Genomic DNA, 25,664 nt, shown 5'->3' with positions numbered 1-25,664 from the left:
TAAGATTTCCAGTAGATCTGGCTCTATTGGAATCATAGTAGCAATTAATGAGCACAAAAAACTGACTGCAGTAAAGTTAGTGGTTGTTTGTAATTAACCCTTTCATCTTTGATATTTTTGAAAGCGAGAGCAGTAAGTTGGTAGTTGGCAGAGAGCTCCTGTCTTAATAAAGGAGGTTTAGAGATGTTGGATTACTTGAGAGTGGAATGTACAGTCATCTGGTGGTGTTGCATAAGCCTAGATAACCTGTGATTGAGCAGATTTATGATTTGTGATTAAAAGCATTTCAGCCATGACTGTCCTGTCGTGGAAGGACAAAATGTCAAGGAAAGACAAAATTGATATCTTACTAAGACAACTTATAGTGATGTGAGGGACATATAATTGCTACTTTCTGCAGATTGAGTTATCCCATGGAGAGAAATAAGTTTAGTTTGGTGAAGACAGAAGTCAGCTCCAGAATGTATTGTTTTAGTGTAATGGAAGGAAGACCATCAAGTTTGGTTAAAATGATTGAAGAAAATTTTGAACTCGGTAACTGAGACTGAAAAGATGAGTTCTGAAGGGCATTTGTGTATGTATGCGAAAGAGCATGTAGCAAGAAGCCAAAATGAGCACCATATGTTTTATCTGCGAGTATACTACTGGGTGGGACACAGCGGGTAGGATAATTAAAAAAAAAAAAGTTATCAGAAATCCTTCCGGCAAGTTACCAGAAAGCCCAACTGCAGTTTGAGAGACAAGAGAACTTGTCAGATGTGCTATGCATGAAATCATCTTTTGTTTTCTAGATATTCATTTTGCAGATGGTGTGTTGGTGGGTGAAGTCCTCCCAGTTGGTAACATTTAGTGACTTCCTTCAATTGTTTTAGGCAGTTTTTTCTTTTTTTTTGTTTGTTACACATAAAGTAGTGGAGGCACAATGGCCCAGTGGTTAGGGCAGCGGACTCGCAGTCATGGGATCGCAGTTTCGATTCCCAGACCGGGCGTTGTGAGTGTTTATTGAGCGAAAACACCTAAAGCTCCGTTGATTGGATCAACTGGAACCCTCGACGTCATAAGCAACAGAGAGCAAACAACAACACCTAAAGTACAACTATAGGTAAACTGCTTATGAATTTTGTTATATCTTGTAGGGATATGTAAAGAAAGGTGGTATTGGTTACTGGCTGAATGTTCTTGGGTGGATTAGAGATAAAGAACATTTGTTGTCAATAGTATTCAGCTTAACCAGTTAGCTGTCCAACTACTAGAGAGTTGAATGTGAGCAGCTGGTGCTGTTGTGTGGTAAGGTTATATTAAATAAGTTGCTTTGATTATGTGATGATCAAATGACAAAGCAATGATTGAGAAAGAGATCAAAAGATAGGTAAGGAGTTTAAGTGGTGCATATAGTTCAGTATGATAAATGCTTGGCCTCCATACCAGAGGTGTTGGTATAGGAACAATGTGAGAGTCAAGTGATCTTGTGTGCATTTAAGTCTCCAAAGATTATGTCTTCGGCAGCAGAAGTAGTTATCTTCAATTCATGATGAAAAATTCTTGAACACTTACTGGTAATTGGAAGAATTTGGTAAAGATTAGAGATAGCAGATGAATGTAGACTTTTAGAAGTGTGCTGAAAAGAGACCTTACTGATAGTTTTTGTAACTAAAGTCCAGGTGATAGATATTAGTTATGGGGAAAGTTGATTTTATGTACACACAGATACCACCTTTAGGAATAAATTTAGAATATAGTGCAACTTGGAGAAGACATAAATTCTGAGGAATAGAGAAGTAGTAGGAATGAAGTTTATGTCAGTAGGAGATAATGTTTTTTTTTTTGTTGGTTCTTGTTTTCTATCAGGAATTTATACAATATTGCAGACCTGTTCACCACCATTTCCTATAACATAATCATAGAAATAACAGCATGAGTTTTCATATCATTATATTCGTATTAAAAGCTTTCACTGCAAAGAGTATGCGGTGTCATAAAAGTATATCTTTCTAGTACAGATACTGTCCTCACACATTTTTATAGTACTCTCCATTTTCCTCAACAGCCATGTTTTGCTCCTTGCAATAGAAACTTTCCATATGAAAATAAAGTTATGGAAGTTCCTCATGTTCCTGCTAGTAATGCTTGTGTTACAATTTCAAGATTGTAAAGATGGCTGTAAAATAATCATGATACAGGCAATATAAAATTTATTTTCTTTCCAAATTTTTTAAAATATTTCTTAATAGGCGTAGGAGTGACTGTGTGGTAAGTGGCTTGCTTATCAACCACATGGTTCCAGGTTCAGTCCCACTGCGTGGCACCTTGGGCAAGTGTCTTCTACTATAGCTTCAGGCCAACCAAAGCCTTGTGAGTGGATTTGGTTGATGGAAACTGAAAGAAGCCCGTCGTATATATTTATATATATATATGTGTGTGTGTGTATGTTTGCATGTCTGTGTTTGTCTCCCCAACATCGCTTGACAACCGATGCTGGTGTGTTTACGTCCCCGTAGCTTAGCGGTTTGGCAAAAGAGACCGATAGAATAAGTACTAGGCTTACAAAGAATAAGTCCTGAAGTCGATTTGCTCGACTAAAGGCGGTGCTCCAGCATGGCCGCACTCAAATAACTGAAACAAGTAAAAGAGAGTAATACTTTTCTCAGATTATTTCTATATCCTTATCTGTTTATTTTTTTGTGTGGTGTATTTATTAAGTGCCTTAAACTTTGGGGTTATCAGATAAATTCGTTTGATTTTGTTTTCTTGGCACGCCATCATCATATATCTGAAAAGAAGTGAGATTTATTCAAATTTCAAAAGCAGTTATCAAAAGTTGTAGAGGAAGACTAGAACAATAAAAAAAAAAAATGTAAAACATTATGATAAAAATATTTTTCATGTTAATTCGAATAGCATTGGAAAGGATTAAAATAAGGGGTGGGGATGAATTTATCTGATGACATAATATATGAAAATTCAAATTAATATTTGAATTTGACAAGATGGTGAACTGGCAGAATCATTAGCACACCGGGCGAAATGCTTAGTGATATTTCATCCGTCTTTGTGTTCTGAGTTCAAATGCTGCCAAGGTCAACTTTACCTGTCATCCTTTCAGGGGTCGATAATGTAAGTATCAATTGATCACTGGGGTTTATGTAATCGACTTAATACCTCTCCTGAACTTCCTGACTTTATGCCAAAATTTGAAACCAATATTTGTATGTGACCTTTAATTATCAATTTTAAATTTTGGCACAGGGCCAGCAATTTCAGAGAAGGGTGGGGGCCAGTCGATTTCATCAACCCCAGTGTTCATCTGGTACTTATTCTATCAACCTCGAAAAGATGAAAGGCAAAGTTAACCTTGGCAACATTTCAACTCAGAATGTAAAGTTGAAAGAAATGCTGCATTTTTTTGTTTCAGTAACAATTCTGTCAGCTCGTTGCCTTAATTTGACCCATAATTAATAATAGCTTCTATTTCTATTTTAATATATATCACAACAAAAATTCAGTTTAACAAAATTTTGCACTACCTGCAAGACAATTTAAGTCAGTTGATCTAAGGAAAATTATTAAGGAACTAATAAAATAATAGATAAATGATATATGAACTTCTCAATATTGGTGGTTGATTGCAGTTACTTGTTCCTTAAGTTTAAAACAGTTTGCCATGATATTTCCTCCAGTTCTTCAATTTGGTTGTGTGATAATAGGAAACATGACTGTGCTGGGCCCCAGTGTTTGCTTCGGCATGGTTTCTACAGCTGGTTGCTCTTCTTCATACCAGTTACTTTACAGAGTCTTCCAGGTGCTTTTATTTGGTACCAGCACTGGTGTGATCACAAAGTAAATGTTCCTTTTGATTTTGTGCAAGTGTAATGGAGAAGGAGCCATTTGTTGAGAGGCATGATAGGCGGAAAGGAACAGGTACCGTAATAATAAAAAGAAAATGCCTAGCACTCCACTAGCTAAATTTATCTGGAATCACAAAGAGAAAAATATTGATCACTCAATTTTGTGGTCAGTTACATATACCACACTTGCGTAGGTAGTGGTTATTCATGTCCTATGGAAGTACTAGAAATTCTCAGGTGTAATCTAGTCTAATTAATGAGAGTAATGAATTATCGATCCATTGTTTCTGCCAATTCAATAAAACATTCTTAATTTCGTTTAGCTAACTTACTTGATTTAAATAGAATTAAAGACAGTATTCTTATACTTTGTGTTACTCCAGCTTCATCACATGTGATTCTGAATAAAATGTCCTCTACATCTTAATATTTCCTGCTTAAATTATTTCTTATGTAACTATTCATATATTTCTTATCTAATGAATTTATTTAATTTCAACTGTAAATGCTCTAATATTATCTAGCCCTAATTCTCATGACGGTCTTGTTTTATTAGATGTAGTCTGCATCTTAATTCTAGTTACTTTGTCTTTCTCTCGTCAAGTCTTTTCTTGATTTTCTCATTATATTTCTCTTTCTTATATTAATGGCACTTCTAAGAATATAGTAATAAACTGTCACCTCTTTGAACATTTCCATTATGATAGATATTCATACAATAAATATTTTAGTTCCCTGAACCTGTCAGTGTTAGTTGCCCTGGTGGCTTACAATGGATCTAATGCAAATGAAAAATAAGTCTTCATAGCCCATCTGCTCTGGTATCTCTCTGATAGTGTGACAACTTGTTTAATTTATTACTTCAAAGCCCCTCCCTTTTCCATTCCAAATTCATTTATGTACACTTTATGTTTGGTCTGAAGAAGATGATTGGTGGAACTTTTCACTGTGTGGATTTATGTAAACTCTTTTATTTATATAACCCAGCATGTTAATTGATATAATGATTCCACAAATTATTGAATGATTGTCACTAATTAATAAATGTGATATCTTCATCTTCATACCTTTGCTTGTTTATGTTTATATTCTGTGGTAGATGTATCAATCTCATAATTGATACATTTCCCTGGATATATATATATCACATCATCATCCCCCTTTAACATCCATTTTACAAGCTGGTATAGGTTGGATGGTTTAACCAGAGCCAGCAAGCAGGTGGGCTGCACCAGGTTCCAGTCTAATTTGGCTTGGTTTCTATGGCTGGATACCGTTCCTGAAACCAACCACTTTATGTTGTATGCTGGGTGCTTTCAATATGGCACTGGCTTGAGTGCTTTTTACATGGCACCAGCACAGGGTTCTTGCAGTTTGATCCTGTTTATCAGCAGGAGTAGCATTAACACTTTCACTGTGGAGGACGGGTCTCCTTGAGTACAGCAAGGTGCCAGATATCTCGGTTCTTTGTCATCACCTCCACAAGGTTCAGTGTCCTGAGGTTGTCCTTCAGTATTTCATCCCATCCATCCATCCATCCATGTCTGTTTATCTCTCGCTGTCCATCTATCTGTGTCACTTGTTTTAAACCTTGTCAGTCAGCTGCTGGTCTTAAAAGTCATTGGAAGGGCTCACCAATGGAGGGATTCTGCTGTAGGATGGAGTATGATGGGTGTGTTGATGGGATGGCTATCAACTGTCCAGATGAAGCAATCATCATGTGTGTGTATATATATATATATATATATATATATATATAGATATATGTGTGTGTGTATCATTCATCCTATATTTGTTTGTCATTTGACTGCAGTCAAGCTGGTGTACCACCTTGCATTTTAGTTGAACAAATCAACCCCAGTACTTTTTCTTTGAAATCCTGCTACTTATTTTGTTAAATTATATAAAGTAAAAAAATGGATAAATACAGTTAAGCATCACATACATTTCCAGGGTAGAAATTTCTCTCTCTCTCTGTATATATATATATATATAGGTATATGTATGTGTATTTTATTTATTTATGTGTTTCATCCAAGTGGCTGCGGTCACACGTGTGTGAGTGTATGCTCTGTGTGTGTTATTAGCAGAGACACTCTACATGAAATTGACAAATCTACCAAAGCTGTTTATAGACTGTTTCCTTGTTTAGTACAATGGCATACATACCAGTTGCAGCAGCTTAATGCAGTATAATGCATATATACATATGTACATGAATATGAATGTATGTGTATATGATGTAGTTATATGTACATGTATGTATGGGTATATATATGTAGTTATATGTACATGTCTGTATGTGTTTATATACATATGTGTACATATATATATTTACTCTTTTACTTGTTTCAGTCATTTGACTGCGGCCATGCTGGAGCACCGCCTTTAGTCGAGCAAATCGACCCCGGGACTTATGTATATATATTGTATACATATCATCATGCATAATATATGTATGTACATGTATATACATTTTATATACATATCCATGTGTCTAGCTTTATGTATGATGAGATTATATATATGTATGCTTATTTGTGTATGTAATATACACAGACACATGTATTGATGTCTATATGTTTATATGAATATATATGCATCACGGTGGTGCACCAGCATGACCGCAGCCACTTGGCTGAAACACATAAATAAATAAATAAATATCATATACAAGCATATGTGTGTGATATATATATATACACTTGTATGTACTTGTACATATGCTTATGTATGTAAATGCATATACATATTTCTATGTAATTGTACACATGCTTATGCGTAAATGCATGTATGTGTGTGTGAATATATATATATATATAGATAGATAGATAGATATACACACATATACATATATGTACGTATGTATGTATATCAAGCCTAAATATGTTTTGAACGTTTTGCAAATATTGTAAACTGTTTGCTATCATTTTCGTTACATAAGTCCCCCCCCCCTCTCAGCTCTGTTTAGTTCTTCTAATGTCTTTTACCTTATACTTCATACCTCCTCCTCTCTATATTTCTCTCTTTTCTTTTTTTCCCCTATCTTCCTATCCTTTTTTTCCTTCTTCTCTCCTACTTCTTCTGTATCAATACTTTTCTTCCCCTCCCCCCCACCTCCATCTAATGTTTCTCGTTTTCCTTCTGTTTCATCTTTCTCTTCCACTTGTCTTACATTTACAATCTTCCTTTTATGTCTGAATCTGTATTTCTTCCTCTTTCTCTCCTTACAGCCGTCTTTTCACCTCTCGTCTCAGATCTCTCTATTTCTTACATCTCTCTCTCTCTCTCTCTCTCTTTCATGTTTCATATCCTTTTTTTCACACCGTTTTATATGTTTCTTTCTTTCCATTTTTTTCTATCACCATCACTTATTTATTTATTACTCTGTTCTCTGTATATATTTATTATCTCACCACGTCTCCATGTTATTTTTCTTCTCGTTTCTTGTGATAAATTTTCCTCTCTTCACTTCTGTCTATATCGCAACATATTTATTCCTCTTTTCTCTCGGTTTGTCACTTTGTCTTTCTCTCTCTCTCTCTGTCCTCGCTTTCACTCCCTCTCTCTCTTCTGTCTGTCTTTCTCTCTTTTTCTCTCTCTCTATCGTCTCCTACACCTTTTTCTTTTCTTTACCTCACCATCTTCTTACATGTAATCTTAGTCACGTATTGATTATCTCCCTTGGTCCATATACCACAGAACTTTTATGATTTTAAAACTAGACGAGAGATTACTATATATTATGTTGATAATTAGAGGACAATGGGTAGCAGAACCTACAGTACGTCGGCCAAAATACCATGCCGTACTCAGTTATGTCCCTTTAACACTCTGCCTTCCGATTTCAAGGTCGTCGACTTTTTATCCTCAGAGTCGATAAAATAAGTACCAGTTATAACCTCAGAAGAGATAATTTAGATAAGTAAATAATAGACACTAGCACAATCTCACAATTATCTTACAATACAGAATATTAGTATTTCTGTCTGAAAACTAAAATTAATTTCAACCGACAGCATCCACCCAAGTGTAAATTTGTGACTTTTTGACAATGCAGAATAAATTCTGTATTTTCTATTTATAATTAACTCATTGTCATTATTATTATTTTCATTATTATTATTATTATTATTATTATTATTATTATTATTATTATCATTATTATTATTTCTTCGTCTGTCGCTACGTTCTGAGTTCAGATACCGCCAGGGTCGACTTTGTCGTTCATCCTTTCGGGGTCAATAAAATTAAGTACCCGTTGAACACTGGGGTTGATATAATCGACTTAGCCCCTCCCCCAAACCTGCTGGCCTTGTGCAAAAATTCGAAACTATCATCATCATCAGCAGCAGCATTATTATTATCTTAGTGTTATTTGGGTTCACCATGTGTTATTACTCTTTTACTTGTTTCAGTCATTTGACTTTGGCCATGCTGGAGCACCGCCTTTAGTCGAAGAAATCGACCCCAGGACTTATTCTTTGTAAGCCTAGTACTTATTCTATCGGTCTCTTTCGCCGAACCGCTAAGTTACGGGGACGTAAACACACCAGCATTAGTTGTCAAGCGATGTTGGGGGACAAACGCAGACACACACACACACACACACACACACACACACACATATATATATATATATATATATATATATATATATATGTATGTATGTATATACATGACAGGCTTCTTTCAGTTTCTGTTTACCAAATCCACTCACAAGGCTTTGATCAGCCCGAGGCTATAGTAGAAAACACTTGCCCAAGGTGCCACACAGTGGGACTGAACCCAGAACCATGTGGTGGGTAAACAAGTTACTTACCACACAGCCACTCCTGCGCCTATAAAAAAATCTTAATCAATTTTCGAACCTTGTTGGGTTCTCATCAGAGGCGTCCACAATACTTTTGTGCACTATGAATTATATCAGGCCTATTTTTTTTCCTGAAATTAAAATGCATTTAATAAATTTCCTCACAAATAATAGAAACATATTCACCCAAACTCATGTATACATCAGTGCACACTCACACTGGCACATGTACTTATACACACTAGCACATACAAGTGCATACACTTACACTAGAGCACAAGCACATACACTAAGACACAAGCTCATACATTTACAGGCACATATACTTACACACACATTAACATATCAATGCATACACACACACACACACACTAGTGCACATCACGGATCTAGTTCAAAACGGGGGCACCAGTTTTCATTTATGTTTTATGTAGTGTTTTTGGTACCGAAAGACTTTCAAACTTCGTATACTTATCTATTTTGTGTTATAGAACAGAAAAAAATTTTTGTATTCAAATTTATTGCATGTAAAAAATTGTCTTATTTCGATAATTTCAACCAATCACTGACAAGTATTCAGCTGTTTATACTTACTCCTTTGGCAGTTTAAGCAGTGTAAAGCGTATTTAATCTCCATTACTTCTGACATTTTGCAGAGAGGCAACACACGTGTGTTCGTTTTCCCTAACCCTAACCAACTTGCTCCTTCCCTCAAAAACCAGGCCTTGTGCCTATAATAGAAAAGTTTATTAGCTACTGCCAATATGCTTCAGCCATTTTTTGACAAGGAAATAATAATTTTATCACCGCCAGAATCGTTTGAGAATCGTTTGTTTACGTAGTCAGCACTTAATTTTTAAGGCTGAATGGACGTCAGTTACTGGTTGAAATTACAGAAATATGACAACTTTAACATGTAATAACTTGCGATGTACGTTTTTTTGTTAAGAAGACTAAGAGAAAAAGATGGTTTATATGACACATTCTACCAGTGTCCCAAGTTTCAAAGTGTTTCGTTAAGAAAATACTGGTGCCCCCGTTTTGAACAAGATCCCTATTTTGTGTTATAGAACAGAAAAAATTTTTTGTATTTCATGTAAAAAATTGTCTTATTTCGATAATTTCAACCAATCACTGACAAGTATTCAGCTGTTTACAGTTACTCCTAAGCGGTGTAAAGCGTATTTAATCTCCATTACTTCTGACATTTTGCAGAGAGGCAACACACGTGTGTTCGTTTTCCCTAACCCTAACCGACTTGCTCCTTCCCTCAAAAACCAGGCCTTGTGCCTATAATAGAAAGGTTTATTAGCTACTGCCAATATGCTTCAGCCATTTTTTGACAAGGAAATAATAATTTTATCACCGCCAGAATCGTTTGTTTACGTAGTCAGCACTTACTGTTACCGGCTGAATGAACGTCAGTCATTGGTTGAAATTACAGAAATACGACAACTTTAACATGAAATAACTTGCGATGTACGATTTTTTGTTAAGAAGACTAAGAGAAAAAGATGTTTTATATGACACATTCTACCAGTGTCCCAAGTTTCAAAGTGTTTTGTTAAGAAAATACTGGTGCCCCCGTTTTGAACAAGATCCAAGGCAAGTCCTTTGCGTAGATTGCCAAGCAAAGTCAACCTCACTAGAATTTGAACTCAGAATGTAGTTACAGGCAAAATGTTGTTGTTGGCACTCCGTTGCTTACGACGTCGAGGGTTCCAGTTGATCCGATCAACGGAACAGCCTGCTCGTGAAATTAACGTGCAAGTGGCTGAGCACTCCACAGACACGTGTACCCTTAACGTAGTTCTCGGGGATATTCAGCGTGACACAGTGTGACAAGGCTGACCCTTTGAATTACAGGCACAACAGAAACAGGAAGTAAGAGTGAGAGAAAGCTGTGGTGAAAGAGTACAGCAGGGTTCGCCACCATCCCCTGCCGGAGCCTCGTGGAGCTTTTAGGTGTTTTCGCTCAATAAACACTCACAACGCCTGGTCTGCAAATTGAAGCCACGAGTCCATTGCCCTAACCACTGGGCCATTGCGCCTCCGAAATACAATGTAATAGAGGATATTAGACTATTTAATGGGTCTAGCATACTGAACATAGAGGAATCTCAATAGCAGCAACATTGCATTTCATATAGTGCTTTGCATCAAGCACAATATGGAGTGCAATATATTGTTGTTAAATCAGAAGCCACTCCACCTCCAGAGTTTGAACCAGTTTAACCCAATGACTGTAATTGTAAACCTTGCATATTATTTACCATGGAACAGGTTATTGTCAGCTGACAAGCTTAAATTGTATGATACACACATATACAGTGCTATTCAATTAATTTTTGGCAGAAAATCAGATTACTGCAGTCATTAAAAATATTTTCTATTTTATTTGGTTGGAAACTTGAAAAGATGAAAATCACAAATACACAAAAAGTATTAGCCTTTTGTTGCTAAAAGCAATAGATTTGTTCAGCAATAGATTATGTAAAAGCAATAGATTTGTTCAGAGTTATACACACTTTGTTGCGAGTTTCCAATTTTTGACCCAGCATCACCCCAATGTCTACAAATGTAAAACCCTCCAAAGAAACAAAGACCCCCTTCAATTCAATGAAGTTGGAATTTCCCCAGTATCTAAGTTTGATAAAAAAGGAAATGGAATCAGGTATCCAATTATTAATCACAAACACACACACACACACACACACACACACACACACACACTCTTAGTATTAGATATAAGTGTTTAAAAAGAAATATGCACTTAAGATTCTCAGTTCAAATTACCTGAATCATTTTCATATTTAACACATCATGATGCAAGGGTTGATATAGTTGATAAATGATGCACTAACTATACACTGTAGTTGACTCACACCTAATTTGCAAACACAATATATATACCAATATAATAAAAAAAAATATATATAAAAATTTTTCAAAAAAATACAAATTTAGTCAACACTGTGATGGGATTTGATGAAAGAAAAACATTTAAAATAATACTTTTTTTTTTTTGTATAAGAAATGAAAATTAAAAAAAATTTTTTTTTTTTAAATGTTACAATAGCAGAAAATAAAAAAAATAATAACTGAAGATCAGATACCATTTTGGCATCATTAAAAAAAATAAAAAATATATATATATATACAAATTGTGATATAGAAAAAAAACATGAAGAGAAAACAAGCAAGTGCAAGGAGGAGTCATGGAAACATCATTTCAATTTAAAACAGAATCATGGATAGTTGATAAGAAATAAATGCAGCCAGGAAATTGAGCTTTTAACAACTTTCATTGCAGATTAAATAGTTTTTTTTTTTCTTCTTCTTTTTTGTAAATTATGGAATTTAAAATAATCAAATTACATGTAATAATTACATAATGATAGCCATAATAAAATATTCATACTTACCAATGAAATATGAAAAGAAAATGCGTATGTGTGTGTGCATGTGTGGTGGTGATACCTTTGCTATTCGTATATAGTAAGTTTTATTGCTGCTGCAATAGACATTTAACTATAATTTTAATATTTTCTTGGTCCCAAATGGGTTTTGATGCTGTAGATGTCTTCACAGAGAAATGAATAACATCAATCAACTTATCTACTTCAGCGTTAAACATAAGTGATCGTTTCAGTCTATATAGTGCTAAAAGCTGAAAGTTAAGAGACTATATCACCTGAGGAGTTTATTCCATTCACACCCTCTCAGTCTAACACACTTGTTAAAACAATCCCGCTGAAATGGGAAAGTTATTATTTGGGTGTTCCCTACCATGATAGCATCATCTGTTCAATATTTTTTCCACAGCTTACACTCAAAAGACAAGTTATTTCCCCTTAGAGGTGTTTCAAACAGTTTCAAATAATTACTCTAGAAACAAACAAAATACAGGTAATTTACATAGTTTTACCATTTTGCAATACACAATCAAGATAACAACAATATTTTGGAAATGAGCAAACAGGAATGCAACACTGCAATTAGTGGATGCACAGTTCGTGGGATCTATTTTAAAACGGGGGCACCAGTTTTCATTAATGTTTTATGTAGTGTTTTTGGTACCGAAAGACTTTCAAACTTCGTATACTTATCTATTTTGTGTTATAGAACAGAAAAATATTTTTGTATTTGAATTTATTTCATGTAAAAAATTGTCTTATTTCGATAATTTCTACTAATCACTGACGTCTATTCAGTTGAAAACAGTTAGCACTGTAACGGTGTATATCGTATTAATCCCCTAACCCTAACCCTAACCAGACTGTTAACCGTAACCCTAACCCTAAAACTAATCCTAACTCTAGAATCCGAACTCTAAAATTGTTACACACATAGATACGCACAGCGTAATTTATTATATAAACAATATATGCGTATAAATTACGATTAAACCGGATGAGATATGTCACAGGGAATAACATTTTTATGACCGCCCAGCAGTAACTCTATTGAGCTGAATAGACGTCAGTGATTGGTTGAAATTACAGAAATACGACAACTTTAACATGGAATAACTTGCAAATTCCTTTTTTTTGTTAAGAAGACTAAGTGTAAAAGATGTTTTATATGACACATTCTACCAGTGTCCCAAGTTTCAAAGTGTTTCGTTCAGAAAATACTGGCGCCCCTGTTTTAAAATAGATTCAGTTCGTGTGGTAGCATTCCAGGCATTCACTGTAGGCTAATTAATTCAGTGTGTTAAAAGTACGGTCAAACTTAAGCGTTTGACCCGGTGACAAAAATAAAAAGAAATTAGTTTAATAGGTGTAAAACAACTTGCTGGGAACGAATATGAAGAAAAAGTGTGCGCTCGCGAAAGGGGTGGGGAGAGGAGAATAGAATTGTAAATCTTCATTGAGGAAATTCCTGCCTTAGAAGCACTGCTAAATTGTCGTAAGGTTGAGCTGATTTTGATTCATTTATTAAGTCGTTGTAGGCCTCACCTATGGATCCGGCCCTCACCTTGCTAAAGGGCTGCCTTTTAAACGTGGCTATGAGACTAGGTTTGTAACGAAAGCGAATCATAATTTTAACGATTTGACTGGCAGTTACATATCCTGGAACACTCGCATGCAATGGTACAGTTTCCATGAGATCCTTTATAAGTCCTTGTCTATGGCAAGCTTTGAAAGCTAGGGCTTCGGCCAGTGCATCCTCTGCATGTCGAGGCTCAATATTTGGCGCGTTGATAAATCTTCTTTCTTTGTATAGGCAACCTAGCATTGAATAATAAGTGTGCAAATAGGGATTTGCACCTGCAGAGAAAACACTTCTCTCGATCAATCCCATTGATTTCTGGTAAGGGAATACTCTGTAAGCTGAGACACCTTCCGATAGAGCTTGCAAAATGTTATCCATCTCTAAACCTGCCGCTCTGCTTATAATCACTTCAGCTAGATCTTCAATTTCTAAACTCAGAAGGGTTCTGAAGTAATCAATCGCTTCTATGATATGCATCCCATAATACCGGGTTAAGATTGTACCTTCTCGTAGCATTGTCAAGCTCGGCAGGTCATATGAGAATAGAAAATAATCCATCCCTGCTATCAGTTGGAAAATTTGAGGAGTTTTGATAATATGGCTTAAAGGCCCTCCAAGAGTCATGTCCGATTCATATCTAAAGGGATGAAGAAGTCTATATGTGTTGAATTGTTTGATTATTTGGGACCTCTCGTACTCTCCGTATTCTGCGGAGATTGAGATATTTTCCACTTTGTACAACATTACCAAATAGAACACAAGTCCATGATAATTGTCTTCCTTAGGCTGAGTGGATAATGCAAGCGCAGGGAAATCCCCTGCTTTAATACCCTCAAAGAACACAGTAGGATTCACTCTGTTACCCTCGGATGGTAAGCCGTAACTTCTGATATCATCATCCGCATTAACCTCCATAAACTCTTCGCAATAACGCCACATAAAATGAGTGATATGCTTGGGTAAAACATCCCCAGAGCTCCCATATTTCAGTAGATAGGTATAGGCTTCGGCTAAGGATCCATTGTTAAATATGTTGATTTTGGTCGGTGCAAAATGGCCTCCTCTATAAAAATCATAATCCTTTTTAGTTTTGCTTAAAGATACATTATACGCTTTACGAACACCGCCAACGTTAGAGTATATAGTAGTTCCACGTGCCACAGCCATGGGTCTGAATGGAAAAGAATAGAAGTACAAGAGTATTCTATCAGATTAGGTTTTATTTTGGCGATGCTTGGCTTTTCAAAACCTGTATCTTTCAACCTGGTCGCCGCTGGTTAAACTTGTAATCAGTATCTGGAGATTAAGAGCTTCATTGAGGCATCCCAGAGAAGCAAGTAGTTGTCTCATCGAAGGTATCGTGCTAAAGAAAGAAAACCCGCGAAGCGCTAGAAGTACTGGTTTACTACGCATGCGCACTCAAAGGTTTTCGGGAAGGCAAAACGGGGGCACCAGTTTTCATTAATGTTTTATGTAGTGTTTTTGGTACCGAAAGACTTTCAAACTTCGTATACTTATCTATTTTGTGTTATAGAACAGAAAAGGAATTTTGTATTCGGATGTAAAAAATTGTCTTATTTCGATAATTTCAACCAATCACTGACAAGTATTCAGCTGCTTACAGTTACTCCTAAGCGGTGTAAAGCGTATTTAATCTCCATTACTTCTGACATTTTGCAGAGGCAACACACGTGTGTTCGTTTTACCTAACCGACTTGCTCCTTCCCTCAAAAACCAGGCCTTGTGCCTATAATAGAAAGGTTTATTAGCTACTGCCAATATGCTTCAGCCATTTTTTGACAAGGAAATAATAATTTTATCACCGCCAGAATCGTTTGAGAATCATTTGTTTACGTAGTCAGCACTTAATTTTTAAGGCTGAATGGACGTCAGTTACTGGTTGAAATTACAGAAATACGACAACTTTAACATGAAATAACTTGCGATGTACGTTTTTTTGTTAAGAAGACTAAGAGAAAAAGATGTTTTATATGACACATTCTACCAGTGTCCCAAGTTTCAAAGTGTTTCGTTAAGAAAATACTGGTGCCCCCGTTTTGAACTAGATCCCACATCACAAAAACACTTTGTGCACACAGCTATTAGCACACACATTCAATCATAAATATTGATTTCAAATTTTGGCAGAAAGCCCGCTATTTCGGGGGAGTGGGCAAGTTGATTACATCGACCTCAGTACTCAACTGGTTATTGTATTATCAATCCTGAAAGGCAGAGTTTGAACTCAGGACATGAAAACAGACAAAATGCTGCTAACCAATTTTGCCTGACATGCTAACGATTCTCTCAGCTTGCTGCGTTCACTCAAACAAGTATTAACACATGCTTACATTCACACACGTGGAAACGCAATGGCCCAGTGTTTAGGGCAGCGGACTCGCGGTCATGGGATCACGGTTTTGATTCCCAGACTGGGCGTTGTAAGTGTTTATTGAGCGAAAACACCTAAAAGCTCTACAAAGCTCCAGCAGGGGATGGTGGCGAACCCTGCTGTACTCTTTCACCACAACTTTCTCTCACTCTTACTTCCTGTTTCTGTTGTGCCTGTAATTCAAAGGGTCAGCCTTGATACACTGTGTCACGCTGAATATCCCCGAGAACTACGTTAAAGGTACACGTGTCTGTGGAGTGCTCAGCCACTTGCATGATAATTTCACAAGCAGGCTGTTCTGTTGATCGGATCAACTGGAACCCTCGACGTCGTAAGCGACGGAGTGCCAACAACACACAGCATTCACACACATACTTAGAATGTACACTTATAGTTAAAACACAATGCATAATCACACTTCACAAGTGCACACTCACAAACTCAAATTACACAAAGTCACCCTCCATTCAAAATCAAAACTCGGAAGTAAACACTCACGCTAAACACCCAAACCTACACTTACATTCATCAAACTCAAACTCGCACACTTACAATCACAATAGCTGTTCTCCATTGTACATCAGTGTTTACATTGTTTTGAAACTAAAAGGATCTTGGTCAGAATTTCCAACCATAAGTATATTATATATCTTTATATGGGTTCACCATGTGCTATTGAAAGATACTTTTGTGCACTACTACTTAAATTAGGTCCATTTTTTTTTTTTCTGAAACTAAAATGCATTTGATAAATTTCCTCACACACACAGAAACATATTTACCCAAACTCACACACACATCAGTGCACACTCACATTAGCACATGCATTGAGCAACCAGACTTATTGAATTAGCATTTAAATGGTTGATTATTCCGCAGATACAAAGGTGATGAGCTGTCAGAATCGTTAGCACACCAAGCGAAATCCTTTGTGGTATTTCGTCCATCCATACATTCTGAGGTCAACTTTGCCTTTCATCGTTTCGAGGTCGATAAAATAAGTACCAGTTGAATACTGGGGATTAGTGTATTTAATTTAACTACTCCTGGGTATGAGTATAGAACACTGTGTCTCTCTGCCAAGCTAATATGACAGAACAGGCTCATCAAAACCAGTATGATTTCAAGCTCAAATTCATGGTCTCCACATCAGACTGTGGTTGGTGAAGAGGACATACTGAAACCCTTGTCCTGCAGAGGACTACATATGGGCAATTTGAAATCAATATTATAATATAATGAAATGCCAATAAGCATTTTGCTTGATGTGCTAACGATTCTGCCAGCTTACGACCTTTATTGCCAATAGCAAAAAATGCATATAAAGTCCTTGTTTTCAAAAATGTTATTGTGTTCCCTATAGCGATTTCTTATATTGACATAAAGTCACAAAGAACAGATTTAATGCACAGAATTTGCTTCTGGTATCTTTTTTTTTTATTGTTCCTTTCTGTTCTGCTTCCCTCTCAAGAAATAAAAGCAAAATTCAGCCTTTGTATTTGAGTTTGTCATGTAAAAGGACATACCTATAAGATAATGAAGGGTGAGCACTTACCCTATATTTTCCGAAGGTGGCGAGATAAACGTTTGTCACCGACCGTTTGGCAGAAGTGAAATAACGTCGGTATGAATAACCAAATATATATATACAGGAAGTTAGCATAGTACAAGACAGGTAACCTCATTCACTTCCTGTTAACGAGAAAGGCTGGTAATCTCCTACTTCCTGTTAAAAAGAGTTGTGGGGAAGACAGCGAATAGAATCAGAACGAGACGGAGCTGCATATGGGTCGGACCGTTCACTACCTACCTTGAAACCAATGAGACTGGGCATAATCTCCATATATGAACATTTACTTCCCTGTTTGAACACTTTGTTGTTGTGATCAGAAGGAAGATTACCCCTTTTTCTTACATTATTAATTTCTCTGATCGTAACAATACCTAAATATTGAAAATCATTTAGGTCAGCACCTTACAAGTTCTGCTAATCTACCAACTTTGACAATGCTCATAATTATAGTAATATTGATTTCAAATTTTGGCACAAGGCCAGCAATTCTGGAAGATGGTGGGGTGAAATTAATGTACAAGTGGCTGAGCACTCCACAGACACGTGTACCCTTAACGTAGTTCTCGGGGGATATTCAGCGTGACACAGTGTGACAAGGCTGACCCTTTGAATTACAGGTACAACAGAAAATAGGAAGTAAGAGTGAGAGAAAGTTGTGGTGGAAGAGTACAGCAGGGTTCGCCACCATCCCCTGCCGGAGCCTCGTGGGGCTTTAGGTGTTTTTGCTCAATAAACACTCACAACGCCCGGTCTGGGAATCGAAACCGCGATCCTATGACTGCGAATCCGCTGCCCTAACCACTGGGCCATTGTGCCTCCACATATTAACATAAAGTCACAAAGAACAGATTTAATGCATAGAATTTACTTCTGGTATCTTTTTTCATTGTTCTTTCCTGTTTCCTTCTCAAGAAATGAAGACAAAATCAGCCTTTATATTTGAGTTTGTCATTTAAAAGGACACCTAAATATTGAAAATCATTTAGGTCAGCACCTTACAGGTTCAGCTAATCCACCAACTTCGACAACATTCATAATTACAATAATATTAAGTCAGTTATTTTTCTTGCCTGCATCAACCAAAATCACTAATATGCATTCATGATTACTTGATTAATGTTCTGAACGAAATGATGTCATGGTTACTTGTCTGCCTTTCAATTTGTCTTCCAAAGTGGAGAATAAAATAAATTAAAATAAAATAAAATAAAAAAGACATTGAATAAGATTAGCCAAGAATTGCTCAAATTGATCATATCAGCTGGGTTGAATTTGTGATTTCTTTTTATTTCTATTTCATTACCACTTTTTTATCTTAGGTGGCTACAGTGACTCAACATGCACAGCTTTGATTTTTATCTTGGTCTACAATTACAGATTGTTAGTCTTCGTTAAATTTTGTCTAGTGCTAGTTCTGTTGCAGAAGACAGTAACCATACACCTACTTCTTAGTTGACTGAAGTATAATAAATTCTGGTGAAGTAGCAGACAACCAGCTAGGGAAATTGGTTTCTCATGAACAGAACTGGTCACTCATTAAAATATCAGAGAAAAGAAACGTAAAATAATGAATGCTAATAAAATTTTGGTTTAATAAATAAAAATCTTGTGTGTCATAACCAGATGTTATTTATTAGACTTTTCTATGTGGGTTAAAAGTACACGAACATAATTTGATATGCACATGTAATAAGATGAATGAGTCGTTTTATGTTAATTCCAGATTGGTTCCTGTTTTTACATAGTTTGTGTCTGTGTATTTGTGTGTGTGTGGGTGTGGGTGTGTAAATGTTCATTAATAACACATCCTAGAATTATAGAATCACATTCAGTTGTGTTTGCGCATGTGTGCTTGCATGCGCATGCACATGTGTGTTTGTGCGCATGCGCATGTGTGTGTATGTTTTTGTGCATGCACGCATGTGTGTGTGAGTAGTAGTAGTAGTAGTAGTAGTAGTAGTAGTAGTAGTAGTAGTAGTAGTAGTAAGTCTTCCCAGTAGTATTTTCAAGCTGTTGCAAAAGATAGATTTGTTGTCTAAAAACTGTTCAGTATGATCCATTTCCTATCATCATGTGAATACCATATCTAAACTTTTCCCTGTGACCATGGAAATAAAGCCATGTGCATTTCTTTCAGAGATTTCGTATGTGTGCTTTTAGAAGATACATCCAGGGGTAGCTGCTGTAAATCTGGTCAGAACTGAACAGAGCTACATAACTTGCACAAAAAGATGGAAAGCTTTAACTAAAACTGCCCTCTTGTTGATTTAAGGTTTCAAATTTTGGCAGAAGATCAGCAATTTTAGTAGAGTGGTTAAGTTAATTACATCTACCTCAGTTCCCAGTATTTAATTGATACTCATTTTATCAACCCCAAAAAGATGAAAAGCATGGCAGAATTCGAACTCCCATGCAAAGAGCTGGAAGAAATGCTGCTAAATATTTTATCATTCCTGCTCACAATTCTGTCAGCTTGTCATCTTTACATAGTAATTGTGATTTTTGCCCCAAGACCAGTTATTTTAGGGGTAGCTGTCTGGCTTCCGTGTTAGTGGCCCGTAAATAGCACCATTAGAGCGTAATCGTTACCAGCGTTGCCTTCTAGCACTTGTGCTGGTGGCACGTAAGAAAATCATTCGAACGAGGTCGTTGCCAGTGCCGCTGGACTGGCTCCCATGCAGGTGGCATGTAAAAAACACCTTTTTGAGCGTGGCCGTTGCTAGTACCGTGTGACTGGCCCTTGTGCTGGTGGCATGTAAAAGCACCCACTACACTCTCGGAGTGGTTAGCGTTAGGAAGGGCATCCAGCTGTAGAAACTCTGCCAGATCAGATTGGAGCCTGGTGTAGCCATCTGGTTTCCCCAGTCCCCAGTCATATTGTCCAACCCATGCTAGCATGGAAAGCGGATATTAAACGAAGATGATGATGAGTTAGTTGATTCCATTGATCCCAATATTTGACTAGTACTTTAATTTATCAACTCTAAAAAGATGAAAATCCAAGTCGACCTCATCAGGGCTTGAACTTAGAACATAAAGTGTGGGAAGAAGTGTTGGTGCCATGGTTAGCATGTGATCTAAAATTTAAAAGGAGATTACTTTTGGTTACTTTTTTAGTTTACTTTGTGTGAGTGCTACTTTCCATGTTATCTGCGTGAGCAAATTTACTTTGGTTGGGGATCTATGCACTTATTTTAAGTATTATATGGCTTTCTTATTATTAAAATAGTAAGAATTTTGAAAAGGTACATTTCCAATGCTAAAATGAACAAAATAATTTAAAAAGTAACCTAAAGTAATCTCCCTTGTAGATCACACGCCAAAGTAGCACTGAAATGACACTAAGCGTTTTGTTCAACGTGCGAATGATTCTGCCAGTTCACCAATTTCCCTTCTTACTAATCTATAAAACTAAAAGTTATCTGTGATTTGTTTACTCAGCTTAACCAAAGGTGTCCTAGATGGTGAAATCAGGTTTGTTGGATGGACATATGGCTATATACCTGATGATACATACATTTGGTCTGAATGATAGGACATCTGTAAAAGAGACTGAGAGACAAAACTGGTCACATTGCCAAATACTTTGCATATGATTATAAAAAATACAGACTTGCTAAATGTAGAGCACAGTAGATGGGAGAACTGGACATAAATCATCATCACCATCATCATCACCATCATCGTTTAACGTCCGCTTTCCATGCTAGCATGGGTTGGACGACTTGACTGAGGACTGGTGAAACCGGATGGCAACACCAGGCTCCAATCTAAAATGACCTAAAATATCTATTCCTGACTTATGCTTGGCGTGTTGGAGTTGACGGTAAGCTTGGAATGATTATAAGCTTGAAAGATGTAAATACAAAGCAACAACAACTCAATTCACAGTCCTTCATTATTGGGTACAAACTCTTGAAATGTTACTGCAGCCTGGCCACAGTCCAATGACTGAAACCGATAACGGAATAAGAGATACATACATAGACATGCTCATTCACATATGTTCCAATATACATATACACACACACAAGAAAGAAAAATGGACATCTAATTATAGCAACGCATTAAATTAATAATTCCAAGTTATAGAATTATCTTATTGAATTATTTGTTGTTATTTATTTTGTAGCACTATTCTCCACGTAATTCTTATAAGTGGGAGAGAGCCTCTGTATGGTTGGTCTACATGCTAGAAATAGTAGTCCAATCTCCCTCAAATTACATGTTGCTCATCATCATCATCAGCATCATCGTTTAACATCTGATCTCCATGCTGGCATGGGTTGGACAGTTTGACATGGAGCTGGCTAGCAGGGAGTTGTCCGGACCTCAGCTGTCTATTTCTACGGCTGGATGCCCTTCCTAATGCCAACCACTTAACAGAGTGTGCTGGGTGTGTTAATGCATCATTGGCACGGGTGCTTTTCAAGTGGCACCGGCACCTGAAAGGACAAGCCTGTATGTGTGGAAGACATAGAGATGATACATTGAATAAGTACCAAGCTTAAAACTCTTCAATGTGGTGCTCCAGCATGGCTGCAGTTTAATGACTGAAATGAGTAAAAGATATGATATTTCGGTTTATGTTGCTTGTTATTATATCCATAACTGAACCACTTTTGATCATATGGATGTGTTGGCACTCCGTCGCTTATGACGTCGAGGGTTCCACTTGATCCGATCAACGGAACAGCCTGCTCGTGAAATTAACGTGCAAGTGGCTGAGCACTCCACAGACACGTGTACCCTTAACGTAGTTCTCGGGGATATTCAGCGTGACACAGTGTGACAAGGCTGGCCCCTTTGAATTACAGGCACAACAGAAACAGGAAGTAAGAGTGAGAGAAAGTTGTGGTGAAAGAGTACAGCAGGGTTCGCCACCATCCCCTGCCGGAGCCTCGTGGAGCTTTTAGGTGCTTTCGCTCAATAAACACTCACAACGCCCAGTCTGGGAATCGAAACCGTGATCCTATGACCATGAGTCCGCTGCCCTAACCACTGGGCCATTGCGCCTCTGATCATATGGATGACCTGGAGTTAAATAACAAAATCACATCTTTGGAGATTATTTCACAAATAACTAAGATTGGTTTACTTCTTTATCCTTAGAGGAATATATGGAATTAATTCTTTGAAAGTTATCTTTATTACTTTCTTTTTATTGTTTTTCTTTTTCTTTAACTTGCTTCAGTCATTGGATTGTGACCATGCTGGAGCACTGCTTTGACAGGGTTTTTCTAGTCGAACGAATTGACCCCAGTACTTATTTTTTTAAAACCTCGTACTTATTCTCCCAGCCTTTTTTTTACCAAAATGCTAAGTTACAGGAATGTAAACCAGTTATCAAGTAGTGATGGTGGACAAACATAAATACACACACACACACACACACACACATATATTTATACACATGATGGTCTTTCACACATTTTCTACCTGCTAAATCCACTCACAAGGCTTTGGTCAGCGACACTTACCCGAGGTGCTATACAGTGAGACTGAAGCCAGGTGCTTGGGAAGCAAACTTCTTACCATATAGCCATTCCTGCACCTAAATAATAAAAGTCATCTTTGGAGGTTAATTCACAAATACAAAATTCCAATTAACTTTTTTCCTTTTTTTTTTTTGTTGTTTTGTAAGAATATGTAAAATTAATTCTCTGAAAAAAAAATCATCTTTATCACTTTGGTATATTTTTCTTTCTTTTTTGGTTTTTTTCATTCATTCTAACAATAAATAAGATGATTCATTGGTAGGAATCTGTATCTATCTGACCTTATAATTTATTTAATAATAAGCTGAATTAGCTTTATGATTTCCTTGTGGTTAACATTTTGCCTTTTCAGATCAAAAGGTACCTTTGACTGCGCATTGCAAACACTAATCATCTCTACATTCTGGTAACTGGAGGAGAGAGAGAAAAAAAGAGAGAGGGCTTTGCTAAATATATATATATATATATATATATATATATATATATATATATATAAATAGATTGGATGGATCTATTGCAAGATAAACTAATCAGAGAGAATTCAAGAAATGCAAGGATATTCATTTTTGAGGGGACTTTAATGGAATTTCCCAGAGATTAGAAAATTCAGTTGTATAGGAAACATGCAAAAACTATTAACAGCAGGGAGTGGTAATCAATGCTGGTAGGCAAGCACATTGTAGTGACATATATTGTCATGACAGGAAAGAACCTTCTGAAGTTTCTATCTATATTGTTAATAAAAGTCTCTTTCTAGCTTTCATGTGTATGAAAGCTTTGAGCTGCATGGTATTGAAGTAGGAGCAATAAGAGTTGGGTACCTGTTAAGTATGGAGAGAGAGAGAGAGAGAGAGAGGGGTTAAGTTAATATGATTAACTCTGACTGGAAGGTGGCAAAATGCTGTCTATAATGCAGTGGGGAAACAGAGTTATAAAAGAGAGAAAGGATTGTTCTATGGCAGTATGGATATCTGATGTGCTCAAATGAGCAAACACATATATGATGAGCACCAGTGGTAATAAGATGGATAGGCAAGTTTCATAATCTCGAATGCAGCAGCATTTCTTTTTCTTTTCTTTTCTTTTGTTTTTTTACTTCGACTTGTTTCAGTCATTAGGCTGTGGCCATGCTGGGGCACCACCTTGGAGAATTTTCAGTCAAATGAATCAACTCCAGTACTTGTTTACCTTTAAGCCTGGTACTTAGTCTATTGGTCTCTTTTTTGCAGAACTGCTAGTTTATGGGGATGTAAACACATCAACACCTGTTGTTAAGCAGTGGTGGAGGACAAACACTCACTCACACACACACACACACACACACACACACACACACACACACACACACACACACACACACACACATATGATGGGCTTCTTTCAGTTTCCATCTACCAAATCAACTTACAAGACTTTGGTTGGCCCGAGGCTATAGTAGAAGACACTTGCCCAAGGTGCCACACAGTAAGACTCAACCCGGAACAATCTGATTGGGAAGCAAGCTTCTGGTCTAATTTTTCTTCTCCAGGAATGCAAAGGGAAACCAGAAGGGAAGGAAAAGAAAAGATAATTTTCTTTTTTTTTTTTTTTTTTTGTTATAACAAATATCATCTGTTGAGTAATCCTGATATAGCCATTTGTCATTTGGGATTTATTTTGAGGGATTTTACACTTGCTTCCAATTCTCATTAAAAAAAATCAAAATCCCTATGCGTGTGTGTGTGTGAAAGATGCTGGCTTTTGATGTTTTGGTTGATCTTTTAAATGCTCTAGGAAGGTTTTTTCTCGTGATGGGAGGTATCATGTTTTTCTCATTTCTAAGTTTTTTATACTTACTTCAAGATTTTATTTACTCGTTTGTTTGTTTATTTTTGGCCTGGTGTCGGTACCCCCACCCCACCCCCCAGCTCCCTTGAAAAAATATCTAAATAATATCGAAGAAGTCTTCTCATGTATGGTAAATGTCAAATAATTTAGTGCTAGTTTGGAATTGGTTCTCTCTATTTAAAAACAAAAAAATATAAGACATTCTGGGGTAAGGTACGAGGGGTGGAGGCCTTTATTTTTGTTTTATTTCGTTTTTTTTGTTTTTCCTCTCTTTCTCTCTCTCTCTCTCTCTCTCTCTCAACACCTATCTTATTTCACTGTGGCTTTGAATTTGTTCATGCACATATCAACAAACTAGTTTCAGAAAATGTTAATTTATTTAATCTTTCTCTCTCCCCCACCCACTTCTACTGCACCACTGACAACCATCTGCTATTCCTGCTTTCAATTATTTTAGCAACAGTTAAGTATTTAGTTGTTGGCAGGGTTACTATTGTGCAATATTTGCTGATATTAGTCATAGTCAAGAGTCTTAAGTAAACTCACACTGTAGACACTTAGAAGAGCCACAGCAGGGCACTTCTTACTGGCCTAATTGTTTGACAGATATAGGGCACTCTTACAAAAAGGATTAATACTTTGAATAGAGCAGGTATGTAAGTGCATAGGTCATATGAAGGACAACGGCTGTTTGCTTTTTTTTTGTATATATAATCTT

The 25,664-nt window shown here is 36.6% G+C and overlaps 1 protein-coding gene across 5 annotated transcripts in view; it reads left to right on the top strand.

Annotated features, from left to right (window-relative positions):
• The window catches only part of LOC106875029 (jumonji domain-containing protein 1C), a 354,655-nt gene that overhangs the window by 88,583 nt on the left and 240,408 nt on the right, over positions 1–25,664 (top strand). Inside the window, exon 1 of one of the 5 annotated variants that reach the window (XM_089362408.1) lies at positions 25,374–25,598. The exons of the other annotated variants lie outside the window; for them this stretch is intronic. The gene's annotated coding sequence lies outside the window, so the exon portion shown is untranslated. Of the gene's footprint in view, positions 1–25,373; positions 25,599–25,664 lie in introns of those variants that run through there. 5 annotated transcript variants of the gene reach the window in all.

Source organism: Octopus bimaculoides, chromosome 14, assembly GCF_046866305.1.
Source record: "Octopus bimaculoides isolate indiv1 chromosome 14, ASM4686630v1, whole genome shotgun sequence".
NCBI classification, from domain to species: Eukaryota; Metazoa; Mollusca; class Cephalopoda; order Octopoda; family Octopodidae; genus Octopus; species Octopus bimaculoides.
This window is presented reverse-complemented; position numbering and strand designations above follow the sequence as displayed.